The sequence below is a fragment of the Schistocerca nitens genome, chromosome 5 (assembly GCF_023898315.1).
Source record: "Schistocerca nitens isolate TAMUIC-IGC-003100 chromosome 5, iqSchNite1.1, whole genome shotgun sequence".
Classification (NCBI taxonomy): Eukaryota; Metazoa; Arthropoda; class Insecta; order Orthoptera; family Acrididae; genus Schistocerca; species Schistocerca nitens.
In genome coordinates this window covers 869,492,087-869,513,270 of record NC_064618.1, presented here as the reverse complement: position 1 = coordinate 869,513,270, position 21,184 = coordinate 869,492,087, and positions in this window count along the sequence as shown.

Genomic DNA, 21,184 nt, shown 5'->3' with positions numbered 1-21,184 from the left:
GCAGCTTCGAGCTGTGTAACCGAAGTCACCACAGCCTGGAGCTGAGAGCAAAGAGTCACCAACTCGGCTCGCAACTGCACACAGCAATCACAGTCCCTACCTATACTAAAGAGCGTGGAAAATTACACTACACAGACAAGCAAGGGGCAATTGACACATACTACAGAACTCTACTGTAGACACAGAGGGAAATGCAAGAACCATGGCGAATAAAAGAATTCATGCTCGTTCCTTTGTTAATAAAACATGTAACTGCTAAAAATTTGGTTATTATTATCGTTGTTTTGGCAGTGTCGATAAGCACATAGTTTGATATTAGAACAGATTTTATATGGGGCTTAAGTCCATGGTAATTTTATATGTGTGGCCAGGTAGTATTCCTAAAGGGTCTGCTGCCTCTGTGTTAACACTCCGCCAGCTACATACTGCTGCACGGCACGCTTGTGAGAATCGTCTTCGCCAACAAAATGCGAGGACGATTTGATGATCTTATCTGCTATGCGCATTTTATCGACTGGATTTTTATGAAGACATATATACATGGGGAGCCGTCTGACCTCATGTGATGTAACACGGCAGTTTAATAACAAGTTCCTTAAGGCGCTTGGAATTTTATACATTCTATATAGTCCTTGATACGGATTGCAGTCTCCCTCCCTTCCCCTGATTAGCTTTATGTTTTCCCCGTAGATCAGGTGATGGCAGCATACGAGTGTTGAAACCGCTCATCTTAGAATAAATGAAAGTGTCTATACTGTCATCGCAGTGTACGAAGTGTGTTCGTTTACTACCGTACCGATCGTACCGCTGCACAGCACTTGTACTTTACAAAATTATTCGACATTAACACAAAGAGAAATAATATGTTTGGGAGAAGCCATTTATCTGATATATGAATGTCCTTTCAGGCATGTCTAAAACAACAGACACGACACAATCATATAACTGACTCTCCTTGATGGGCAATGAATCTACAGCCTTCAGTGTGGATGCACACTTACACTCGACCTCCAGCCGGAATCTAAAATTATCGAGTATGGAGGACGTGGACGGCGACTGTGGACGGGTGCCGCCGGGGGGCAGTGCGCAGCGCAGAGGCAGCCAGCGCTACTACAGTACATGCTGTGCCCGGGTAGCGCAGCGGTTGACGCGTCTGCCCAGTGAGCAAGAGATCCCCGGTTCGAGTCCTCGTCTTGCACACATTTTCACTCGTCGCAGCTCATTCCACACACAGTTCCAGTACACCTGATGTCAATAGTTACATCCCTTTCCTTTCTTTTCTCCCCACTCCTCCTCCAGTTCACACAGTATGTATCACAGGCGCAAATACAGAGGAGTATCTCTTCTTTCGAACACAGGTGGCAGTGGATGGGAATGTGAGTCAGCCGGCGAGCGTGCCGAGACACTCACCGCGTTCGCAGTTAACAATGTGTCCGGGCGGCGCAGTGGTTGTATCTTGTAGCTAGTAAGCAGGAGATACCGGGTTCGAGTACTGGTGCAGCACACATTTTCACTCGTCACATCTGATTCCGCTCAAATCCCTATCCGGATGATATTATTAATTCCTTCCCTTTCTTTTCCTTTTTCCCCATCCCCTTTCAGTTTACATCTGAGCAATAGTTTAAATGCCCTGCTACAGTAGATACAGCTGCCTGTAAGAACGAAAAGGAAGGCGCGCTATACGACTACACCAATCACCTGTGCTAAGAGTGAGCAGGCGATGGAAAGAATGGCCACTCTGATTATATCCGTCTGCTGGCTCTACGAGTGTCAAACATGAGCTGCTTGTATAATGATCCAAAATATTGCTCATGCATTGCTTATTAAATTACTTACTATGTCCGTGTGTGAAATGGATAAGAATAGCAATGCCTTCAAACACATCTGCACAGTATTTACAACTGTCAGCTGTGCAAAACATTCAGCTGGTGTATTTACTGGACCAGAGACGAGAAAGTTAAAGTGTTACCCACAGTTTGAGAATACAAAGACCCAAGTTGAGAAACAAGAGTGAACAAATTTAAGAAACGTTATTGAAAACTTTCCGGGTAATCGCGTGGCTCAACAGTGCCAAGAAATGGTTCAGGAACTGTTGTAAAACTTGAAAATTCATAGACCCAACGTAAGAATCGAATTGGATTTTTTACAAATGGCTCTGAGCACTATGGGACTTAACATCTGTGGTCATCAGTCCCCTAGAACTTAGAACTACTTAAACCTAACTAACCTAAGAACATCACACACATCCATGCCCGAGGCAGGATTCGAACCTGCGACCGTAGCAGTCGCACGGTTCCGGACTGCGCGCCTAGAACCGCTAGACCACCGCGGCCGGCGGATTTTTTTTTTTTTTTTTTTACATTCTCACATACACCATTTCCCTCATATTCTTGCAGTTTACGGCGAGGAACATGGTGAACGCTTTCATCCAGAGTTAAAAGGACGTTTGAAAAAGATATTACGGAGGTCGCATGGTTAATATGATGGCCGACTAGTTGGACTCGGAAAAGTGGCATCACCCACACATGAAGTTGTGGTAAAATGGCTAAACGAAAAATATTTCTTCCTTGTTGTTGTTGTTGTGGTCTTCTGAGACTGGTTTGATGCAGCTCTCCATGCTACTCTATCCTGTGCAAGCTTCTTCATCTCCCAGTACCTACTGCAACCTACATCCTTCTGAATCTGCTTAGTGTATTCATCTCTTGGTCTCCCTCTACGATTTTTACCCTCCACGCTGCCCTCCAATGCTAAATTTGTGATCCCTTGATGCCTCAAAACATGTCCTACCAATCGATCCCTTCTTCTAGTCAAGTTGTGCCACAAACTTCTCTTCTCCCCAATTCTATTCAATACCTCCTCATTAGTTACGTAATCTACCCACCTTACCTTCAGCATTCTTCTGTAGCACCACATTTCGAAAGCTTCTATTCTCTTCTTGCCCACACTAGTTATCGTCCATGTTTCACTTCCATACATGGCTAGACTCCATACAAATACTTTCAGAAACAACTTCCTGACACTTAAATCTATACTCGATGTTAACAAATTTCTCTTCCTCAGAAACGCTTTCCTTGCCATTGCCAGGTCTACATTTTATATCTACTTCGACCATCATCAGTTATTTTGCTCCCCAAATAGCAAATCTCATTTACTAATTTAAGTGTCTCATTTCCTAATCTAATTCCCTCAGCATCACCCGATTTAATTCGACTACATTCCATTATCCTCGTTTTGCTTTTGTTGATGTTCATCTTATATCCTCCTTTCAAGACACTGTCCATTCCGTTCAACTGCTCTTCCAAGTCTTTTGCTGTCTCTGACAGAATTACAATGTCATCGGCGAACCTCAAAGTTTTTACTTCTTCTCCATGAATTTTAATGCCTACTCCGAATTTTTCTTTTGTTTACTGCTTGCTCAATGTACAGATTGAATAACATCGGGGAGAGGCTACAACCCTGTCTCACTCCTTTCCCACCCACTGCTTCCATTTCATGTCCCTCGACTCTTACAACTGCCATCTGGTTTCTGTACAAATTGTAAATACCCTTTCGCTCCCTGTATTTTACCCCTGCCACCTTCAGAATTTGAAAGAGAGTATTCCAGTTAACATTGTCAAAAGCTTTCTCTACGTCTACAAATGCTAGAAATGTAGGTTTGCCTTTCCTTAATCTTTCTTCTAAGATAAGTCTCTACCGTATATTCCTTCGCCGTCGGCGTTGTCGTTGTTACCGTGAGACACCGTTATACCAAGAGGAAAGGCGCGTCGATCTTTGAGCATGAGATATGATGACCTTAAGCCATTGACAACACACAACGGTCACGGTAGCACCTGATTCCAGAATAGCTGCAGTAGTTAAGATCTACGAACTATCCCCTCTTGACCAGGTCCCCAAAACTTAACTCGTAACGAGATCCCTTCAAAGCAAATTGTCATGACGATCGTCTATAAAGGCTTCGTACAACGAGAAGAAATGTTACAGTCTATGGAATAATAACAGATACGACCAAACTGTCTTGTCCCTTCTGCTTTATTTAACATAACTTCGTTCACAGTTTCATTTCGCATTCACCACTCATTCACCGAAACCCTTTGATGAACAGTTTTGGTTGCTTGACACCAACAGTCAATGATAATGATACAGCTTTTCTCCTTTTTATAAATTGAAGCCCGCTCTCCGGGATGTAATAAAAAAAACCGGTCTCAATACCGCGTCCCTCGTGAGATGCGAATATACTTATCCCGGAATTTACCGCCCTGTAGGTGTACTCAATTTAGTGACCACACTTCACTGTCCGCTATTTTACGTAACTGAATGTCCATTTTTTAGTCTGATTATACACTGTAGCTATTTAAAATTCGCCCCTATATTTTTCACAACGCACAATTAGCACTTCGTCACTTGTTTTCTTTTTTTTTTTTTTCTTCTAAGAGTAAACGGAAAAAAAGACGCCGTATCATCGGCTTAGTCGATATAAAGCAAAACACCTTAATATGCCCAATTTTACCTCTTCTTATAGGATCGGCTACCTTACCCATGAATTTATTACATATTATTTCCAATAACGCTAAACAGATATCGCCGTTATATTTTAATTGTATTCAAAAGCATGTTACTACTAATATGACCGACCAAATCGTAACAAATCGCGCGGCGTGCGTTTTTAACGATAACTTTACGCTATTCAAGTTCCGTTACAGCTGTCTTGACTCGTAATGTTACACGGCCCCCCAGACTGTGATGTCTTGAAGAGGGTTCCAGACAGAACAGGCTTTTTTTATGTGTGTACTGTGACAGGAGAGGGTATTTGTTTCGGCGAATACACTCACTCTCAGATTCACTCAACAAGTCAGTACATACATTCTACAATATTTAAGTTGAGTTAATGGGCCTAGACAAAATGCCCTTAACTAAATTCCACATTTGTTTATAGGTTGTCTTAGGAGCACTTCGCACTAATCACTTCATTTTCACACCACATTTTTTTTTTTTTTCCTTGGATGAAGCCCTCAGTTCTTCAACCGACTGTGCAAGGCAGGGATCACAGCCGGGTTCGACGATTGGCATCCTAGGCCAAAACCCTTATCAGGCCACTTGTTTAACCAGAGAGGATTTGGTCCTTTTTTCCTCTTAATTCCACTTTTAAATCATCCATCCTCGCTGTTCGGTGAGAGGATAAATCGTATTTCAGCGTTGTCATTGTTGTTGATACCAAGAAGGTATCTCATGGAAATCGTCGGTACATTCTTTAATTTTCTTTGTAAGTTAGTATAAGTACGTATTTATCCATTGGTGCTTTTATTTAGTCCACTGAGTGTAGTCTTGGTATCATTCAGTGTTTCTTGAATCTATATTTTGCTCATTATTGATAATACTTCTTCAGGTCTATGTGAGGGAACAAGCCTTTAATTACATCAGTATCACAATCTGCCAGGAGGTAGCTCCCTTCATGAGGTATTTTCATTATTTTATATGGACCTGTATATAAATATTGCCATTTCTTATTCAGTCTTTTCCTGGTTGATGCTTTTGGGTGATTTCTCAATAAAATTTCTTCCCTTACATCATATGTGACTACTTTCCTCACATTTTTATCAAAACGGGTTTTTCTCAATTGTGCTTGATGCTTCAGGTTTTCGTAGACCTTCTTCACCATATCTTCTTTCTTGGTAATCTTTTGTTCTATCGCAGGTAATTTCTTCATCCATTCTGGCACAATACTGTCACCAAATACTATTTGGTTAGGTGAATAACCTGTCGATAAGTGTGGTAAGTCATTATACACTTTCTCAAATTCATAAATCCAATCGATCCATTTATAATGTTGTTTGGGTATATACGTCCGTAAAAATCGGTTCAACTCTCGGAAGATTCTTTCAACCGGATTTCCACAAGGGTAAAATCTTGAGATGTAAATGTGCTGGATTCCTTGTTCTTTCATAGTGTCTCTCCATACTTTACTTGTATAATAAGCAGCATTGTCTGTCAAGATCATTATAGGTTTGCCAAGCTCAGTTATATAGTTGTTGATAAATTTGCGTAACATGGGTCGAACGTGGAGATTTTTCAAAGGATATAATTTCACATATTTTGAAAAGAGATCATAGAAAGCCAATACATATTTGAACCGTCCACGTGTCACGGGACATGGCCCACAGACATCACATGACACCAACATTAAAGGTTGTTGTGGGATGATAGGATGTAATTCTATCTTCCGACAATAGTTTATGGGTTTCGCCTTCTGACATATTTTGCACTTCTTAATAATATTTGTAGCTATACGTCCCAAATTTGGATGATAGCAGTATTGTGCTATTTTGGCTGTACATTTAGCGGAACCAAAATGACCCCAATTCAAGTGAGTGTACCATACTAGTGATTCTAAATATTTATTTGGAACACAAAGTTTCCAGACATCTTCTTCATCCTTCCTCCGATACAATATTCCGGATTTTAATTGATACTGTTCTTGAGAGTGACTTAGCGTTTTGCTTTCAACAGCATGCCTAATGGCTTTCCACAACTTATCATCTTCTTGCAGTTGTGGAAGACTTCGAGATAGCTGTGAAATCTGCCTCTCACAATATTGCCTTGATAAATTCATGACTTTAAAGTCAATAGTCCGTTCTTCACACTCGTCATCATTCTTTCTTTTCGGTAGTCTTGAAAGAGCATCGGCTATGATGTTGTCTTTCCCTCTGATGTATTTGAGCGTAATATCATATTCTTGCAGTAGCAAGGCCCACCGGGTTAAACGTGAATGGAACATCCTTCCTGTTAAAATAAAAGATAAAGCTTTGTGGTCGCAGAATACAATGATCTTCTTTCCGTATACAAAATAGCGAAACTTCCTAAGGGACCAGACCACGGCCAGTACTTCCAATTCAGTAGTACAATATGCACGTTCACAGCTAGAGAGTGTTCTGCTGGCAAACCCAATTATTTTGATGGTACTGATATCTTCTGGATTGTCCATCTGGAAAAGAGTGGCACCCAATCCTGTTTCAGAAGCATCCGCAGCAATATAAAAATCTTGATCAAGTCTCGGATGATGTAGCAGTGGAGCATTAGTCAAAGCATTGCGGATGTTATCAAAAGCTTGCGTGCATTCGGAATTCCACTCCCACATGACATTTTTTCTTAACAGCCGTAACAAACAGTCTTGGCTTCCTAACTGATTGGGTAAAAATCGTCGAAAAAATGAAACTAAGCCGATAAATGACTTTAATTCCATTCTATTCTTTGGATAAGCACATCTGTTAATCGCATCCATCTTTTTAGGATTTGGTTTTATCCCTTCAGGAGTGATTATATGTCCAAGAAATTTCAATTGGTTATGAGCAAACTTGGATTTTCTCAAATTTACAGTAACTCCGTATTCCAAAAATTTCGCAAAAACTCTTCTTAATAAGTCCAAATGTTCCTCCCAAGTTTCAGAAGCAATTAGCAAATCATCCACATATAAAGTAACTTCATTCAAAAGGTCTCTGCCCAGTACGGTATCTAAGGCCGATATGAAAACACCACCGCTTATTTTCAACCCAAATGGCATGACAGTAAACTGGTAACTTCGGCCCAGAAAAACGAATGCAGTATATTTTCTAGATTCTTTCGATATTCTAGTTTGCCAATATGAACTACGCATATCCAAAGAAGTTAAGAAGCGGGCACCATAAAACTTTTGTACTAACTCTTCTAGGTTCTCCGGTCGCGTTTGTACAGGTATAATGATCTTATTGATCTCTCTGGCATCCAACACCAATCTGATGTCACCATTGGGTTTAATTACCGCCACAAGAGGGTTACAATATTCAGAATCTGAGGGCTCAATAATACCCCATTCTAACATTTTATTGATTTCCTTTCTGACTACTTCTTTCTTTGTCCATGGGATAGAATAGGAAGTACGACAAAAGGGTTTATGTGCATACGTCTTTATATGGTATTCAAAGTCTTTTATTATACCCGGACGTTTACTAAAAATCGACTGATATGCTTCCAACAAGTAGTACAGTTCATCCCTTTGGATAACAGATAAATATTCTGATTCTAACACCTTTTCCTGCAATGATATTTTATCCATCATTTCTTCAGAACATTCAATAAGGCATATATCATACACATTTTCATCATCAATACTGACATATTTTACCATTAGATTCATACACAATTGATTTGGAATTACTCGGGCCTTTCTCAGGGTGGTTGTCAAAACATTACCATTGGAATTAAATATACATTCACCTTTCTCTAAATTAATGATTGCACCGGTCTCACATAAAAAATCCAAACCCCAGATACATGGTACTGTCATTTTAGGAACAACCAAGAATGTACTTTCAATTTGAGCCCCCTGTATTGTAACGTCAACACGTACCTGTTTCACAACTTTTTGCATTTTTGCGCTGAACGCGCCAGACACGGTACATCCTGTGATAGGAAAAGTGGGCATTTTTACCCCTCGGCTTATCTGTTTTAAACAGTCCATCGTCATGACACTAATAGTTGCTCCAGTATCAATTAATATTTCAACATCAACATTATTTATACTTGTTGGAATTATTGCCTGTAAAATTTGTCCACATTTATTAGAAACTTCAGGTTTTTCTTCAATTAACTCATTCCTTATATCCTGATTATTATTGTACCTTAATACTCTCACTTCAAATTGATGCCTGCCTTCCTTCTCCTTTCCAGTCATCCTAGGAAGGCATTTGGTGACTGGTATTAGTTTAATCTATCTCGTTGAGTCATCGGTGGGGGTTCATGAACTTCCACAATCCGTACAGTATGATCCGAGTTATGGTATTCACCCCGTCGCACATTGGAGGCTCCTTCGCCCATTGGTATAACTCCTTGTGCTGGATGAGGACTCGAGGCATTTGTTCCATCCTGCCGATGAACATTATGCTTCGAATTATCTTCCCAAGGTCGAATGCAATTGGGTTCATCACTTGGGTACCTGTTACTCTTATTAATATCACTACTATGCACATTCGCGTCACCATATCGAGGTTTACCTCTAGCACAGTAAGTATCTCTTCTATATTTTTTATAATCATTGTTTTTATTGCAACCATAGGATGAAGATTGTCCACGCTCCTGTGATGCGGGTTTGACCTGGTTTTCGGTATTATTATTATCATACGTTAAATTATTATTATAATTACTCGTATTACTATGAGTGTGAGTCGACATTTGATTACTACTCATTTGTCTTGCGTCTTCCATAATCATATCTATAGAGTCAATCACCGACAAGAACTGTTCTACATCGTGGTCAGGAACATTTATTAACTTTTCACGTATATTTATGGGCAACCTTCCCTTCAAAATTCTGATCACTTGCTTGTGAGAAATTGGATCACTCCAATAACGTGTCTTATTTATGTACTTTTCAAAATATTGCCTTAAAGTACTCCTTTTACTGTTAAAATACTCAGGTTGGTAAACCTCTTTTCTTAATTTCTCTTGTTTACTCGACGACCAGTATTTAGCCAAAAAAAGTTGTTCAAACTCAGCGCAAGTATGGCAACTTTCACTTACTTCGGCGGCCCATAATGCGGCTTCTCCGGTAATTTTGGATACTATAAATTGAAGTCGGTCGTGTTCTGACCAGCTACGTGGAAATATTCTTTTGAAATTATTGATAAAGATTTTCGGATGCAGGTTGTTCTTTTCAGTGGAGAATGTTGGGAATTGTCTACTTTTAAAAATGCTGTTCTCCACCTTTAAAGAAGACAAATATCCTCGCTGACCAAAAGAATCATCATCTTTACCAACCGAATCATCAACTTCCCAATGCAAATTTGCACCACAATTGTACTTCGTATTATCACATGTTCGGTTGTTTTTCGACCTATTCTCCGAACGTTCGTCCTCTGTCAACAAATTTTGTGATGACTTTCGTTCTAACTCCGCCAATTTATGATTGGTTTCCTTTTGCCATTTAGGTAACTCATCAACTATTTTGTCTTTTATTTTCTGAAATTCGCTAGTGAAGAGCTTAATTAATTCATCATTTCTACTTAGGTGATCATTGATATTTTCATTTGGCTGGGATCCAATAGTAGTCTTAACCTTGTCTACAATTTCATTTCCTTTTATTTCTATCCATTCAGATAGATCTTCGTCAAGTCTTTTAGTTTGATCTACTAAATACTTGTCAATCCCCTTACGAGCATCGGACTCAAACTCGACTATTTGTTTAGAAAGCTCTTCTATCTGTGCGCTAGCATTGAAACAGCTGCTTTCACACTTAACCATCCTATTGGACAGGCCATCATAACTCTTCGAAACTACCTCATATTTCTTTTCTACGTCATGAAGTTTTCCCATTAAATTATTTTATTGCCTTTCTAAGGTGTTAGAAAACTCTACATCTAGTTCTCCAAATTTCGCATTTAATTGAGTCTCCCAGTCCGTCTTTAATTCTTTCTTAGTATTTTCTAGTTTATAATCAAAGGTGTTCAGCTTGCTTTCCAAAGAATCCATTTTAACTTCTAATGAACCAAATTTGGCCTCAAATTTTTCATTTAACTTTTGATTGTCCTCTTTTAATTGCTTATTATCTTTTTCTAGTGAACCAAATCTTCCATTCATTACACCCATTTGAGTATTTATTGATACCAGCATATCAAATATTTTTTGATTAATATTTCCATTTTGAGGATCAACTTGCTGATCTACTTCCGAAACCTCAAGATCTTTATGTTCTCCCACGCTGCTTACCTTACTTATCATTGTATTTGAATCTCCTAACGGCTCTAAATCAATAACTGTATTATTATCTGTACATGTCTCCTGTCCCACATTGAGCTCATGGGATGCATCATCCCTATCCTCTTCACTTTCCTCTCTCTCTCTACTCATTACTCTACTCAACTGCACATTATCATGTATTCTTTTCGTTCGTTTTGACATGATTATTCACTACCAAGACATACACTTATTTTCACTATGTATTTATATATATTTATCTACCGAAATCACAAGTCTCAACTTCCTTTTTTTTATAATTATACAGTTATTTTAATCATACCTGGTAGTATCGCTCACTTTTAGCGATTATTGAAGAATACCTCTTTCATTGGACAGACTCACTGGCTGCTAAAATATTTTCCAACTCTAGGGTTCGTGAATCTGGATGACACTCGACTCGATGCAGCAATCCTCCTCGATCGAGCCCCACGTTGGGCGCCACTTCTACCGTATATTCCTTCGCCGTCGGCGTTGTCGTTGTTACCGTGAGACACCGTTATACCAAGAGGAAAGGCGCGTCGATCTTTGAGCATGAGATATGATGACCTTAAGCCATTGACAACACACAACGGTCACGGTAGCACCTGATTCCAGAATAGCTGCAGTAGTTAAGATCTACGAACTATCCCCTCTTGACCAGGTCCCCAAAACTTAACTCGTAACGAGATCCCTTCAAAGCAAATTGTCATGACGATCGTCTATAAAGGCTTCGTACAACGAGAAGAAATGTTACAGTCTATGGAATAATAACAGATACGACCAAACTGTCTTGTCCCTTCTGCTTTATTTAACATAACTTCGTTCACAGTTTCATTTCGCATTCACCACTCATTCACCGAAACCCTTTGATGAACAGTTTTGGTTGCTTGACACCAACAGTCAATGATAATGATACAGCTTTTCTCCTTTTTATAAATTGAAGCCCGCTCTCCGGGATGTAATAAAAAAAACCGGTCTCAATACCGCGTCCCTCGTGAGATGCGAATATACTTATCCCGGAATTTACCGCCCTGTAGGTGTACTCAATTTAGTGACCACACTTCACTGTCCGCTATTTTACGTAACTGAATGTCCATTTTTTAGTCTGATTATACACTGTAGCTATTTAAAATTCGCCCCTATATTTTTCACAACGCACAATTAGCACTTCGTTACTTGTTTTCTTTTTTTTTTTTCTTCTAAGAGTAAACGGAAAAAAAGACGCCGTATCATCGGCTTAGTCGATATAAAGCAAAACACCTTAATATGCCCAATTTTACCTCTTCTTATAGGATCGGCTACCTTACCCATGAATTTATTACATATTATTTCCAATAACGCTAAACAGATATCGCCGTTATATTTTAATTGTATTCAAAAGCATGTTACTACTAATATGACCGACCAAATCGTAACAAATCGCGCGGCGTGCGTTTTTAACGATAACTTTACGCTATTCAAGTTCCGTTACAGCTGTCTTGACTCGTAATGTTACAAGTCTTAAGGTTAGTATTGCCTCACGTGTTCCAAACTGATCTTCCCCGAGGTCCGCTTCTACCAGTTTTCCCATTCGTCTGTAAAGAATTCGCGTTAGTATTTTGCAGCTGTGACTTATTAAACTGATAGTTCGGTAATTTTCACATCTGTCAACACCTGCTTTCTTTGGGATTGGAATTATTATATTCTTCTTGAAGTCTGAGGGTATTTCGCGTGTCTCATACATCTTGCTCACCAGATGGTAGAGTTTTGTCATGACTGGCTCTCCCAAGGCCATCAGTAGTTCTAATGGAATGTTGTCTACTCCTGGGGGCTTGTTTCGACTTAGATCTTTCAGTCCTCTGTCAAACGCTTCATGCAGTGTCATAGCTCCCATTTCGTCTTCATCTACATCCTCTTCCATTTCCATAATATTGTCCTCAAGTACTTCGCCCTTGTATAAACCCTCTATATACTCCTTCCACCTTTCTGCCTTCCCTTCTTTGCTTAGAACGGGGTTGCCATCTGAGCTTTTGATATTCATACCAGTGCTTCTCTTCTCTTCAAAGGTCTCTTTAATTTTCCTGTAGGCCTTATCTATCTTACCCCTAGTGAGACAAGCCTCTACATCCTTACATTTGTCCTATAGCCATCCCTGCTTAGCCATTTTGCACTTCCTGTCGATTTCATTTTTGAAACGTTTGTGTTCCTTTTTGCCTGCTTCATTTACTGCATTTTTATATTTTCTCCTTTCATCAATTAAATTCAATATTTCTTCTGTTACCCAAGGATTTCATTTAGCACTCGTCTTTTTACCTACTTGATCCTCTGCTGCCTTCACTACTTCATCCCTCAGAGCTACCCATTCTTCTTCTACTGTATTTCTTTCCCCCATTTTGTCAATTGTTCCCTTATGCTCTCCCTGAAACTCTCTACAACCTCTCGTTCTTTCAGTTTATCCAGGTCCCATATCCTTAAATTCCCACCTTTTTGCAGTTTCTTCAGTTTCAATCTGCAGATCATAACCAATAGATTGTGGTCAGAATCCACATCTGCCCCTGGAAATGTCTTACAATTTAAAACCTGGATCCTAAATCTCTGTCTTACCATTATATAATCTATCTGATACCTTTTAGTGTCTCCAGGATTCTTCCAGGTATACAACCTTCTTTTATGATTCTTGAACCAAGTGTTAGCTATGATTAGGTTATGCACTGTGCAAAATTCTACAAGGCGGCTTCCTCTTTCATTTCTTCCCCCCAATCCATATTCACCTACTATGTTTCCTTCTCTCCCTTTTCCTACTGACGAATTCCAGTCACCCATGACTATTATATTTTCGTCTCCCTTCACTACCTGAATAATTTCTTTTATCTCGTCATACATTTCATCAATTTCTTCATCATCTGCAGAGCTAGTTGGCATATGAACTTGTACTACTGTAGTAGGCATGGGCTTTGTGTCTATCTTGGCCACAATAATGCGTTCACTATGCTGTTTGTAGTAGCTAACCCGCACTCCTATTTTTTTATTCATTATTAAACCTACTCCTGCATTAGCCCTATTTGATTTTGTATTTACAACCCTGTAATCACCTGACCAAAAGTCTTGTTCCTCCTGCCACCGAACTTCACTAATTCCCACTATATCTAACTTTAACCTATCCATTTCCGTTTTTAAATTTTCTAATCTACCTGCCCGATTAAGGGATCTGACATTCCACGCTCCGATCCGTAGAACGCCAGTTTTCTTTCTCCTGATAACGACGTCCTCTTGAGTAGTCCCCGCCCGGAGATCCGAATGGGGGACTATTTTACCTCCGGAATATTTTACCCAAGAGGACGCCATCATCATTTAATCATACAGTAAAGCTGCATGTCCTCGGGAAAAATTACGGCTGTAGTTTCCCCTTGCTTTCAGTCGTTCGCAGTACCTGCACAGCAAGGCCGTTTTGGTTAATGTTACAAGGCCAGATCAGTCAGTCATCCAGATTGTTGCCCCTGCAACTACTAAAAAGGCTGCTGCCCCTCTTCAGGAACCACATGTTTGTCTGGCCTCTCAACAGATACCCCTCCGTTGTGGTTGCACCTACGATACGGCCATCTGTATCGCTGAGGCACGCAAGCCTCCCCACCAACGGCAAGGTCCATGGTTCATGGGGGGGATTTCTTCCTTAAGCAACTGAAACCTGAAAGTGTCATTGATTTATTTTCCCATTGTTTCTTATAAATTTTAATGGTTCAGAACCAACTTGCTATAAATAATATGACTGACAATGTATGATCTACAATAAAAAGGTATGTGTAAGCATAAATTATTGAATAGCAATAACGACACAAAGAATACAGGAAAACTAGAAACAAGATTCAAGATGTTACACAATGACATACAAACACAAACTCACACATGAAATAACAAACATTTTCAAAACACAATGGATAAGCATAGCATTCAAAACAGACAATTCAATCCAAAGGAACATTCCAAAAATAACAAAAAACACAGATATCTACCAAAAAGCAGGAATATAGCAACTACAGTGCAACACATGTGATGGAAGGTATATAGAACAAACCAGCAGAACATTTGACACTCAATACAAAGAACATATCACAACATGTAAATATGGAACGAGCCACTCAACTTTTACAGAACATTTGAGAGAAAATAACCACAAACCTACTAAAAGAGAAAGTGATATGAATATAATTAGAATAAATAATGAAAGACATCTCCTAACACTAAAGGGAAAATTATCATATATACAAAACAAAGGCTGAAAAGAAACAACTACTAAATGACCAAGTAAATATGACTAACAACTCACTGTTTACACTGATTGATCATATAATAGACAGAAATCCCAACAAATGATTACACATTTGATTCTTCTCATAAGTATATACAGGGAAATATAATAATATAAATAATAATAATTATTATTATTTTTAAGAATAAAAAATGAAAATTAATTATATATAAGAAATCTCTCTCCAATACAGACACACACACACATTTACAAAACAGTTGGTAACACTTAGAAAGACAAAAGAATCTCTGTATTAAAAAGATGGTAGTTCCAGTCATGTGTAACGAAAACAGTGAACTGAAAGTGAACTGTAAGAGGTCCGCCTGGTTGCCAGATGAGAAAAAGCAGTTTGCTTGGATGCAGTGAATTAGAAGTTACCTGCAAGTACCTTTCCAGTTCGTAAAAAAACGTTAAGGAACTGTTTTTAAATCTATAACCTAGATATGAAACCATGTAAAAGGACAAATCATGTAATATTTCAGGACACCCACCGAAGATTCCTTGTAAAAAAAGGCGATACGCTTCTGGGTGCATAAATAGAAATGAAAATTTCGATGTGCAGCATGCAAAAGCAATTTATATACAGCTTCTGCGAAACTGGCCACTTCAAGAAACGTGTTATAAATTATTGTCCTCATTACCAAGAAAATGTTACGCGATGGCTCCCAGACAGTAACACAAAACGATATTTAAAACCAAAACATCATTTAAATGATTTTAATATAGCTAGCAGTGTTATCAGTAAATTTTTAACCACATATATAAAAAACAGCCTATGTCCGTTCCAGTGTTTACCAGAGCATCACGTAAAAATCTGAAGTAAATCGGTTAAGAACCTTGTTGGTTGCAGCGTTAAACAATGTCTTGTCTGTATATAGTAGTATAGATTACCCGTCTTTCCCTATTGCTTATTCCCACTTTTCCCACAATTTCAAACATCACGCACCATTTCACATTATCAAACGCTTTTTCCAGGTCGACAAACCCTATGAAAGTGTCTTGATTTTTCTTCAGTCTTGCTTCCATTACCAAGCGCAACGTCAAGGATGGTGCCTTTACCTTTCATAAAGGCAAACTGATTATCTAACGTATCCTCAGTTTTCTGTCCCATTCTCCCGTATATCACTCCTCTGAGCATGTTGGATGTTAAACTCATTGTGCGATGGATCTCTCACCAATTTTCCCTAATTATCTCTTCATTTGTGTGGATGATATTCTTCCGATACCGTGATGGAACGTTGTCAGTCTCACAGATTCTGCACACCAACTTCAAAATTCGTTTGTTTGTCCCATCACCTAACGATTTTATAAATTCCAGTGGAATGTTACCTACCCCTTTTGCTTTGTTTGATCTCAAGTCATCCAGGGCTATTTCTGGATCCCCTGACTCTTCCACAACGATTCAATCTTCGTTTTTTAATCATATCAGACAATTTATCCCCTCATATAGACCTTCGATGTACACCTTCCATCTACCCGCTCTCTCCTCTGCAATTAACAGTGGAAGTCACATTGTGCCCTTAAAGTCGCCCCCCTTGCTTTTAATAACGAAGCGGACCCCGAGGTCGGCTACTACCAGTTCTTCCATTCATCTGTACAGAATCCGTGTTACGTGTCTTTAATGCAGTGGTATACATTGCCTTCTGCATCCTTATGCCGTTGATCATAGCAGATTCTTCCAACTTTTAGGGACAGTTCCCCAACCCAAGTGCAAAAGAGTGCCCTGAACCTCTGTCTGCTCCTCCGGTCTGTTTGATAAGCCCGTTTGGCATAGCGAGAATGACTTCTTATGCCGGAAGTGTAAGCGGCCATTGCTGATTATTTTTATTGCAAACTTTAGCCGTGGCTTGGCTCGTGATGAAGATGCCATCTGAACACTGTTAACCTCAGAGACACACTCATGTTCAGAAAAAACAGAATACCTAGAACGACTAGAGATAGGACGTTCATATTCAAAGGACATGTACATCAGCACGTTCTGCAGAAATGATTAGCATTCCAGTCATCTCGGTTCAGAATGTCTTCTGTTGCCATGCGCTCTTATAACGTGCTCCACGCGTGATGTCATCGACGCGTATAAGGCGCGAATGGTGTCCTGCGGTATATCCATGGATGCTGCATTCACCTGGTTGCAAAACGCACCTGTGGTGGTTGACATTGGTTCAAAGTGCTACACCCATGGTTTCACCATATCCCACACATTTTCGACTGGCGACAAGTCTTGTGATCTGGCGCACCAGGGTAAAAGGCTGACATACTGTGGCACCTATTCGTGCAGCAACATGTGGTCGTGCACTGACTTGCTGAAAAATGGCGTCTGGGATGATGTGCAGAAAGGTTATGTCCATGAGCCGCAGGACGTCATTCACGTGGGTCTCTATGGCCACAGTGCCCTGGAGAAGCAACAACTGTGATTTGAGGTTGTTCCCTGTAGCACCCCCACCGTGAGTCCTTGAGTTGGCGCTGTATGTCAATAGCTCACTGTCGTGCCTCCTCCCCTGTCTGTGGCGAACCAAAATGTGGCCATCATTTTGAAACAAATAGATCATGGATTCATGCGAAAGCAATATCTGATGCCATTCCTGTCCCCAATTATGTCGTTCCATACATATTTGACGTCTACCATGTTTCTGTACATTCGTCAAAGTAGGCAGAGAAGTGGACGACGCGCACGTAACCCACGCCGTAACAAACGGCGATGGTCTGTCAGCCCTGGTAGTGTACGGTGTGTTACACCGTTCCACTGTTGCGTCAAAGCCGACGAGGGCGCAGATCGGTCCTGCAGTGCATTCGGATAAGGTGTCGACTCCTCGTAGGGGGTGGGGGGTGGGGGGGAGTGTTGGTCTGGGTGGCGCGATCTGACCCATCTCGTCGTGTTCTACGGCCTTCCGTGTACGACTCTACACATACCTGTTGCACTGCCGAAACAGTTTCGCACGACAAGCAATTTCCGCGATGAATGCCTCACATTCTCTCATGCTAATAATGCCTCCTCTTTCAAACTCACTGATTTCACTTTACGGTTCGCGCATTTATCTGCGAGGCATCCTGCATGTCTGCTTCGGATTACAGCGACAACGAACGGAATTCTTGTGTACTGTGATATATTGTAGCGCCTGTGTCTTCTTCCAATTATCATCCCGCGTCCACAGCTGATTAACTGGTGATGCACGTAGTTAAACACTCGGACGACATACAAAGCCGTCTCTTTAAACGGGGAAACTAAGTTTGGAGACGCAATTTGCACAGGTCACAACGTTTTGATCATCGTCTTGAAAAAATAAAGTTACATAATAAATATTTTGCTCATTTGTTTGCAGGTACTTTTACACGTGTAAGACCTCGTGCTCTCCTGACCTTCATTGCTTACATATTCCGCCCTCACAATCATATTCCGCACATCAAGACGCTTCATTCGAACTCAAAGTCGATAAGAGAAAGTCAATGTTGTATGAATTCATGTAAACGATATGCAAATAACTAGTAAATCGCAAGTGCGCACCGAGATTGAAATACCCGCGGCTGGCGTACACAGACACATTCAAGACACGACGGTCACAAAAGCTTTTAGTTCGAGAGAGGCAAACTGTACGCCAGGAGGCCGGTACTTCAGAGGACGAGTCAACCTATCTACGTCGGCCGGCGACTGCCCGTAGAGCAGACAGCGTGGAGAGGAGCCAGTTGTTGTCGCTCTTGGAGCGAGAACACGTAACGAGAGTGTGTGCGCTTGTACGTGTACTCAAAGAGCGAGGAACACGTCTCTCCTCAGTACTTCACTGGGAGAGCACCTCTGTAGAAAGCGAAGCGGAGTGCGGCTCTATATTGAGTCCTTGCGATTAAGCGTGTTGGCCGACACACTTCTTGCGCAGTGTGAACGGACAGAGTTATAGTTAAACGCCTGCGAGTGACTTTTTGAGTGGCATCACGGTGGACTGGTTATCTGACTGGTGTACCACGCCAATACTTAGACTAGGGGCGAATAGGGGTCCTTGACTCCATCAAGGTGTAGGGAGACTTTGATTGGCGAAGGTCAATCCAGATAGAACGAGAGTTATCTTCTTTGCCAGCAGCGAGCGGCGCAGACAGCAGTCATCGAAGCTTATGGTATTGTGCGCTACAGCTATTGCGAGCCCCATATTTCCTCCACAACAGTACACTTCACTGCATTTCACATGCGACAGCCTCGACCGTGCCTAGCAACAGTCTAATGGATAATTATTCAAGTTGAGTATGCGCGGCTCTCAGCCATTCTGCCAAGCCAATAACAATCTTAAACTTTGTATGTTGTTGTTGTTGTGGTCTTCAGTCCTGAGACTGGTTTCATGCAGCTCTCCATGCTATTCAACCCTGTGCAAGTTTCTTCATCTCCCAGTACCTATTGCAACCTACATCCTTCTGAATCTGCTTAGTGTATTCATCTCTTGGTCTCCCTCTACGATTTTTACCTTCCACGCTGCCCTCCGGTACTAAATTGGTGATCCCTTGATGCCTCAGTACATGTCCTACCAATCGATCCCTTCTTCTGGTCAAGTTGTGCCACAAACTCCTCTTCTCCCCAATTCTATTCAATACCTGCTCATTAGTTATGTAATCTACCCATCTAATCTTCAGCATTCTTCTGTAGCACCACATTTCGAAAGTTTCTATTCTCTTCTTGTCTAAACTATTTATCGTCCATGTTTCACTTCCATACATGGCTACACTCCATACAAATACTTTCTGAAAAGACTTCCTGACACTTAAACCAATACTCGATGTTAACAAATTTCTCTTCTTCAGAAACGATTTCCTTGCCATTGTCAGTCTACATTTTATATCCTCTCTACTTCGACCATCATCAGTTATTTTGCTCTCCAAATAGCACAACTCCTTTACTACTTTAAATGTCTCATTTCGTAATCTAATTCCCTCAGCATCACCCAACTTAATTCGACTACATTCCATTATCCTCGATTTGCTTTTGTTGATGTTCATCTTATACGCTCCTTTCAAGACACTGTCCATTCCGTTCAACTGCTCTTCCAAGTCCTTTGCTGTCTCTGATAGAATTACAAAGTCATCGGCGAACCTCAAAGTTTTTATTACTTCTCCATGGATTTTAACACCTACTACGAACTTTTCTTTTGTTTCCTTTACTGCTTGCTCAATATACAGACTGAATAGCATCGGCGAGAGGCTACAACCCTGTCTCACTCCCTTCCCTACCACTGCTTCCCTTCCATGTCCCTCCACTCTTATAACTGCCATCTGCTTTCTGAACAAATTGTAAATAGCCTTTCTCTCCCTGTATTTTACCCCTGCCACCTTCAGAAGTTGAAAGAGAGTATTCCAGTCAACATTGTCAAAAGCTTTCTCTAAGTCTACAAATGCTAGAAACGTAGGTTTCCTTTCCTTAATCTTTCTCCTAAGATCGTAGGATCGTAGGATAAGTATTGCCTCACGTGTTCCAACATTTCTACGGAATCCAAACTGATCTTTCCCGAGGTCGGCTTCTACCTGTTTCTCCATTCTTCTGCAAAGAATTCGCGTTAGTATTTTACAGCTGTGACTCATTAAACTGATAGTTCGGTAATTTTCACATATGGCAACACCTGCTTTCTTTGGGATTGGAATTAGTATATTCTTCTTGAAGTCTGAGGGAATTTCGCGTGTCTCATACATCTTGCTCACCAGATGGTAGAGTTTTGTCAGGACTGGCTCTCCCAAAGCTGTCAGTAGCTCTAATGGAATGTTGTCTACTCCCGGGGCCTTGTTTCGACTTTGGTCTTTCAGTGCTCTGTCAAACTCTTCACGCAGTATCATATCTCCCATTTCATCTTCATCTACAACCTCTTCCATTTCCATAATATTGTCCTCAAGAACATCGCCCCTGTATAGACCCTCCATATACTCCTTCCACCTTTCTGCTTTCCCTTCTTTGATTAGAACTGGGTTTCCATCTGAGCTCTTGATATTCATGCAAGTGGTTCTCTTTTCTCCAAAGGTCTCTTTAATTTTCCTGTTGGCAGTATCTATCTTACACCTCGTGAGATAAGCCTCCACATCCTTACATTTATCCTCTAGCCATGCCTGCTTAGCCATTTTGCACTTCCTGTCGATCTCATTTTTGAGACGTTTGTATTCCTTTTTGCCTGCTTCATTTATTGCATTTTTATA